An 8,179-nucleotide genomic window follows, 5' to 3' on the forward strand; every position below is an offset into this window, starting at 1 on the left:
CCGCAGTCACTCCCGCAGTCTCCCAGTCCACGCTGGCCTGGATGCTCCGGGGCCACGGGGGCGCCGATCTGCACAGCTTGGGTGAGCCCGGCAGCAGGAGCATCCTCGCTGTCCAGTGCCCTCCCCGCCCAGCCTGTCCCTGGGGGATCACCGGATCCTGGTCTGTGTCCCCTGCGGCCTGGGGTCCGGGGCCTGAGCTCCTGGAATCACGCTCCGGGCCGCGGCTCCCGAAGGCAGCAGTCCCCAGCCCCCTCCCCGGAGCCCCCGCCTGAGCTGCTCCCGAGGCCCCGCCGGGCGCTCCAGCCCTTTACCCGCTGGGCCCGCGGTGTGGGGGCGCTTCCTCTGTTAGTGACCCCGGGGACCTGGGGGCTCCTCTGCCCCTCCTGCGGTTCTGCCCGAGTTCCCTGCCAGCGCCTTTCCCTCTGGGAAGAATCTGGTGTGGATTTTTAAAGTTCCTGCTTCTCCGAGGCTGGGCTTTCCTGCCCCGGAGGCTCTCGCTGCCTGGCCTTAGCTGGCTCCTTGCGGGTCCCCTCCCCCACTTGGTTCTTCCTCACCCCACCCCACCCCCACCTTCCTACCTTGTTAGAAGCGCAAACTCCTCTCTGTAGCATTCCCGCTGCTCTCTCTTTAAATCTCAGGCCGAATTCGTAGGTGTTCAGGATGGTTTGAAAGTTATCTAGGTAAATTGGTGGGGCCAGGTGACTTGGGGACCCTACTCCTCCACCATCTTGCCCCTGTTGGAGAGTTGATTAAAGTAGTTGGATTTGATGCTGATATTTTTACTATATATTATTATACATAACTGAGTACAGAGAGTATGGTGTTATAGCAACAGAGAGAAAAAAAGATTCAATATATTTATTGAACATCTATGATCAGCCAGCTACCCTGAGTGAAATGAGGAATAAAATAATGGATTAAATAGGCACAGCCCTGCTCTCACAGAACTTAAAGTAATGGAGAAAATAGGCATATAATTCCAATTATAATTCTATCCAAAGATTGATAAAAGGGGAAGTTTTGGACATTATGGTTGTACACAGGAGTGGGATCAAAAAAGACTTGGAGAACCAGGGAAGGATTCTTAGAAGTGATACCTAGGTACAAAGCAAAAGACTAGTAGAAGTTACTCACATGAACATAAAAAAAGGCTCATGAAGAAAAAGAAAAACATCAATAAGAGAAAGGATAAGAACCATATGATCATTTCACTAAATGCAGAAAAAGCATTTGACAAAGTCCAAAATCCATTCTTGATAAAACCCCATAACAAAGTAGGTCTGTAGGGGATCCCTGGGTGGCGCAGTGGTTTAGCACCTGCCTTTGGCCCAGGGCACGATCCTGGAGACCCGGGATCAAATCCCACGTCGGGCTCCCGGTGCATGGAGCCTGCTTCTCCCTCTGCCTATGTCTCTGCCTCTCTCTCTCTCTCTGTGACTATCATAAATAAATAAAAATTTAAAAAAAAAAAAAAAAAAAAAAAAACAAAGTAGGTCTGTGGAGTCCAAATGTCCTTCAGTTAATGAATGGATAAAGAAAATGTGACATAGATAGATAGATATAAAATTAAAAAGCTATAAAAAAGAATATATATATATATATATATGAGTAATATACAATGGAAAATTATTCAGCCATAAAAACAGAATGAAATCTTGCCATTTGCAGTGACATGGATGGAGCTAGAGTATTATGCTAAGCAAAATAAGTCAGAGAAAGACAAATACCACATGATTTCACTTAGATGCGGAATTTAAGAAACAAAAGGGAAAAAAAGAGAGAGAGATCAAGAAACAGACTCTTGATTATGGAGAACGAACAGATGGTAATTGGACAGGAGGTGAGTAGGGGGATGGGTTAAATAGGTGATGGGGAGTAAGGAGTGCAGTTGTCATGAGTGCCAGGTGATATATGAAAGTGTTGAATTACTATATTGTACACCTTAAATTAATAAAATACTATATGTTAACTATCTGGAATTAAAATAAAACTTAAAATTAAAAAACAAACAAATAAATAGCTAACTTTAAAATTAAAAAAAAAGAAAATTTAAAGGCAGAGTGACCATGTAATAGGCCTTTCCATGGGACTGGGGGCTGAGTACTTCTATTCCTTGAGCCAAGCTTGACATACCTCTAAGAGCTTTGGGGGCCATTTGGGGCTATGGCAAAAAGACACCATGCCTTGATGTACACAGGAACAAAGATTACAGAGAGCCTCATGGAGGACCTAGAGAGTAGCCGAGAAGGTCTATGGCAAGTCTGGGCTCCAATCTGTGAAATAGCCTAGGCCCCAAGGGAGAGAAGTTGTACTCTCAGCAACAAAAGTATAAAAGACAGATGTAGCCAAGAGAATAGAAGCAGCTATAGAAGGCAGTTCTATTAGGGGAGGATCTCTACAGGACCTCATAGCAGGAAATAACCAGGGGCCAAGGGAAAGAAGAAGAGGGAAGGGGGCCACTTTCTTGCTCTGTGTTTCTAGCTCTGGGTTCTGGTTGCCCTGCCTCTCTTTTTCCCCATTCTTGGCTTTCTCACTTTGCTTTTTTCTTTCGATCCTCCTGAATTTGGCCTTCTTTTTCTTTAAGATCTTTCCTACAGAGACAAAAGTCTGAGATATGGAAAACAAGGGACAAACATGACACTGAGCAAGCCTCTGGGTATATTAGAGTGAGTAGAAACCCCTGCCTAACAAAAGAGTAACCAAAGGCTACCTCTCAGAGCCTGACCGAGATATGCTATCAAAGCTGAAAGAATGGTGCCAGCAGGAGATCCTTGCATTTAAATTATGGATCCAAGATCCTGAAAAGAGATAGGATTGAATTTGCCCATTTCTGATTTTTTTTTAAATCAAGAACTAGAAATAAACATCAAATCACCAAAACTAATAGAGACCATTCATCAGAAAACCATTAGCCAGTGACACTGAAGAGAAAGTTCTAGACATTCTATTTCAAGTTCAGACTTAGACACAGATGTTGACTATTGCTGTTTCCTTGTTTAGAAACCTATAAATAGAAACCTATAAATTGTTTAGAAACCTATAAATATTTTAATATGATGCAAAATAAAAAGTTACAATAAGTGCAGCCTGGGTGGCTCAGGGGTTTAGCACCGCCTTCGGTCCAGGGCCAGGGCCGGATCTTGGAGATCCAGGATGGAGTCCCACATCGGGTTCCCTGCATGGAGCCTGCTTCTCCCTCTGCCTGTGTCTCTGCCTCTCTCTCTCTCTCTCTCTTTCTCTCTCTCCCTCCCTCTCTCTCTCTCTCTCTCTGTTTCTCATGAATAAATAAATAAAATCTTTAAAAAAAACTTACAATAGTCAAACTTACCTAATGGTAAGGATATATATTCTTCTATTCAAAAAAATGTGAAATGGAAAATTTACTAAAAAACCATTAGCTTTGGAAAGCAATAGTGTAAAAGAACTATATTTTGAAAAGTATCTTAAAAACTAATAGTTATCAGAAGGTTTCTTAGGTAACTGTAGCCAATTAGGAAATAACAAAGGGAGACAAAAGTAATAATAATAGAAAAAATTCCAAAACTATCTATGACAAAAAGGAAAAACAGCTTTCTGACTGGAAAGAGTCAATGAGTAAAGATGTGAATTCCTCTATAATTAATTTGTACTTTTAAATATAATATTCCAAAAAAAATCATTTAAATTCATATTACTTTAAAGCATTTTTTGAAGTAATACTAAGGGGATGCCTGAGTGGCTCAGCGGTTTAGTGTCTGCCTTCAGCCCAGGGTGTGATCCAGAAGTCCCGGGATCAAGTCCCACATCGGGCTGCCTGCATGGAGCCTATTTCTCCCTCTGCCTATGTCTCTGCCTCTCTGTCTCTGTCTCTCTCTGTCTTTCATGAATAAATAAATAAAATATTTTTTTAAAAAAATGAAGAAATACTAAGAATCTCCCCTACCATGTGGTAAATATATTATTCAATTGGTAGTGACACTAAAAACAGAAAAGACTGTCCTGGGAGGCAGTGTTCTTTGAATATATGTTGGAATTTAATATAAGACCAAAAAAGGGCATTCAGAACAATGGGAAGAAAGAAGCCTCATTTACTGAATAGTGCTGAAACAATGGTTTAACTATAAGCGGGGAGAAATTAATTTAGATACTTTTTCACTACATGTGAAATTTCCAATTCTTTTTTTTAATTATTTATTTTAGAGAGAGAGAGAACAGGGAAGAGGGGCAGAAAGAAAGGGAGAGAGAAACTCAAGCAGACTCCCCACTGAGCATGGAGCCTGACACAGGGCTCAATCTCACAACCCTGTGGTCAAACCTGAGCCAAAACCAAGAATTAGACACTCAATTGACTATCTAGGTATCTCTGAAATTTCCAATTCTTTTAAAAATTAAATTTTCATAAAGAATATGCTAGTGAATGTTTATTAAAATACTAGATTTTACATTATTAAGAGTCTAAAAGTCACAAAAAATACAAAAAGTACAGTTGTTATGACCACATAAAAGTTTCTGTATACATGTGTATAAATCATTTTTTAGAAAAGATAGAGCATAATGGAAAATGAATTGGAGGAAATATTTCCAGAAAATTCAAGAGAGGTATATATCCTCTCTTAAGGTATATCCTTAAGATATTATGAAATCCAAAAAAAAAAAAAAAGATATAATGAAATCCATACAAATTAATAAGGTTGTACTGTGAGACTCCCACTGAGTATTAAATGAACTAATGTTTTTCAAGTGCTATGTGATATGTTGCACATAAAAACAAAAGAGAAAATCAGTGAGGAAGCACATAAGTGGAAAATAAATCTTAGAAAATGTCAAAGTTAAAAAAAAAAAAAAAGAAAATGTCAAAGGTCACTCAATAGTGAAGTGAAAACTGAACCAAAATTGAAATATCAACTTTTACTTACTCTATTAATAATTTTTTTAGTTAAAATTCTTAATTTGGGTTGTGATGAAATGGATGGATATGGGGAAATAAACACAGTCCTGAGCAAACTGTGGTTCTATACACAGATACAGTGTATCTATGAAGCAAATTACAGTACACATCAAGAGCATTAAAATACCCATATTCTCACACAGGGGCAAAATAACTTCTTGAAAAACAATTTGGCAATATCAATCAAAATCTTTCTTTTTCCATTTCACCCCTCAATACATTCTTAGAAATTATCCTATAAATAAACTTATACATATGCATAAAGATAGATGAACAGGTACATTTAGTTCATCAATTTTTTACAGTAACAAAATACTGGGAACAAATTGAATGTCAGAAGTTTTCATTAAATTATCAGATACCCATGTGTCAGGAAATCATGCACATAACAGTGAGGCATATCTAGTTTGTGACATGGAGTAGTCTCCAAGATAATTAAGAAAGAAAAGGAAAGGAAACAAAGGATAAAGGATATAATTAGTATGCTAACATTTACTTTTGCCTTTTATGAGAAAACATATGTATATTCTTGTTCATGCAAAAACTGTCTCTGGAAGGACTCCTAAGAAACGAAGTTACTGGCTGCCTCTGGTAAAAAGGAAGAGATTGGGGAGAACCAAGCACAGAATTCTTCTGCCCATTGTTTACATTTTTTTATTTTATTTGAATTTTAATCGTGTACATGTATGACACTTAAAAACAGAATACTACTGAAAATAAAATTTTAAGACGGCTATGGTTTTTGTATGTATCACTTTTATATCGTTTTTAGCATTCTACTTAAAGGAAATAGTCTGAAAATAAGATAGTGATGAGTAAATTATGGAACAGGCAAATATAGAAAAAAAGCAGTCATCAAAGTTAAGATTCTACATTGCTTTTAATGATACTGGAAAGTTATGGTTTATTTATTCATCCATGTTATAAATTTTTACTGAGTACTATTTTATGTTCTAGAACACACTACTAAAATACAAAGGCAAGATACAACATTATCCTCATATAATAATATAAACTGCCTAAATATAAAATAGAAAAATGGAAGGAAAACAAATATTAATATTTGTTATCTGTTAGTAAAAAGATTATTCTTGATATGTATATTTGAACATGTTTATTAGACACATAAGTGGTAATGATAAATGGTTATTCCAGTTTTTATGTTTAGAACAAATTTTGGCTTGTTTTATTACTCCTCTGTGGAATATATTTCCAGGAGCAAAAAAAAGTTGAGGGCTATTCACACATAAAATAAACTGGATCATTGGTAGGAGTCTGCATTATGAGGATCCTGAGCTGAACTTTCAAATGCAACCTTCTTCCTATTTCAGTTTTATGGACAGACACTAAGAACAGGGCATCTGTATCATGGATCCTTCCACTAGTGTACCAACAGTTGCAGCCTCCAGATTTCCCAGTTCATCCTCCTAGGGAATCCCAGGCATTCATGAGTGGCAGCAATGGCTCTCTCTACCCCTGACTCTGCTCTGCATCTTAGCTCTTGGTGCCAGTCTCTTCATGGTGATCACCATCCAACATGAAGCCATGCTGCATGTGCTTATGTACCACTTTCTGGGCATACTGGCAGTTGTGGACATGGGCCTGGCCACCATGATCATGCCAAAAATCCTATCTTCTGGTTTAATGCCAAGGCCATCAGCCTCCCTGAGTGCTTTGCTCAGATTTATGCCATCCACTGCTTCTTGTGCATGGAATCCCATACCTTTCTCTGCCTGGCAGTGGACAGATATGCAGCCAATTGTCACCCACTTCAATACCCTTCCATAGTCACTGAAGCTTTTGTGATCAAAGCCACAGAATTTATGGTGCTCAGGAATGGCCTGTTTACTATCCCAGTGCCTATACTGGCTTCCCAGTCATGTTATTGCTCCAAGAATAAAATTGACCACTGCCTGTGCTCTAATTTGAGAGTCACCAGTCTGGCCAGTGATGACATCACTGTGAACAAATTTTACCAACTGGTCTTAGCATGAATCCTGATTGGGAGTGATAAGCCTCTGGCTTTTTCTTCCTACGTGTTAATACTTCGCTCTGTGCTGAGGTTGAACTCACCAGAAGCAATGTCAAAGGCTCTCGGTATCCATAGCTCCCACTTCATCCTCATCCTCTTCTTCTACACAGGTATCATTGTGCTGTCACACACCTTGCAGAGAAAAAGATTCCCCTAAAACCCATGCTCCTTAATGTGCTGCACAATGTTATCCCCCCTGCACTCAATCCCATGGTCTATGCACTCAGGATGCAGGAGCTCAGATTGGGCTTCCAGACACTGCTTGGGCTGAGTGAAAATATGCCCACTAAGTAACTCCAGCTATAGAAGGCCATTAAGGGGTGAGGAAAGAACAGAGATTTTAGATTTCACTAGACCTGGGTTATAATCTGCCTTTATCTCTCACTAGGAAAAAAAAAATGGCCACTAAAATCATGAAAACTGTCAGTCTCACTGATCAAAATAGGCATATGAAAATTATAATGTAATTTCCTGTTACTAAAATAAGTAAGAATAGAAAAGTGAAATGTTGCTGACCACAGATGCCATTCTGAGATTAATACTGTTATACACAGCTGGTAGGAACATAAAGTGACCCAAATGTACCAAAAAGCAATTTGACAAAATTTACTGAAATGTTCATAAATGTTCATATTCTTTTCTCCAGTAATCCTGTTTTTAGAAAAATATCAAAAAGGAATAGTCTAAATGTATGAAAAATTTATTCAAAAAATTCATTAATAGTAATAGAAAATGAAGACTTTAAAACTGTTTACATGAATTGACTGTAACATACATATTTGTGCATTTTTCATGTCATTTCCATAATAAGGAAAATAAATTTATTTTTAAAAGACAGGAATAAAGTTTTATTTTTGTACCAGATAATCTTAATAATAATAATAATAATAATTAATGGTTAACAAGTACTAAGTACTTTTCATAGGCCAGATAACTGAGATCCACACAAACACACACACACACACACACACACACACACACACACAACCTGATTTAATACAATAACCCTGTGAGATGCATATAATATTATGCTAAGGGATGTAGGGCACTGGGAGTTACAAAACTTGCCCCACTAGCATAGTTTTCAAGTAGGGTAGCTGAGATTCTACTCCTTGGAAGTCTGACTGCATAACCTTTGCACTATTCTCCCTCTTACTCTTGCTCTGTTCCAGAATTTCCACATGATCTTGAGCAACTTGTAAAGTCACCCTCTGTTTCAA

At 38.5% G+C, this 8,179-nt stretch overlaps 1 pseudogene; it reads left to right on the forward strand.

Annotated features, from left to right (window-relative positions):
• The first annotated feature begins 1,822 nt into the window (after positions 1 to 1,822).
• On the forward strand, positions 1,823 to 7,253 carry LOC112667388 (olfactory receptor 56B4-like; annotated as a pseudogene).
• Positions 7,254 to 8,179: the final 926 nt, after the last annotated feature.

This window comes from Canis lupus, chromosome 21 (assembly GCF_003254725.2).
Source record: "Canis lupus dingo isolate Sandy chromosome 21, ASM325472v2, whole genome shotgun sequence".
Taxonomy (NCBI): Eukaryota; Metazoa; Chordata; class Mammalia; order Carnivora; family Canidae; genus Canis; species Canis lupus.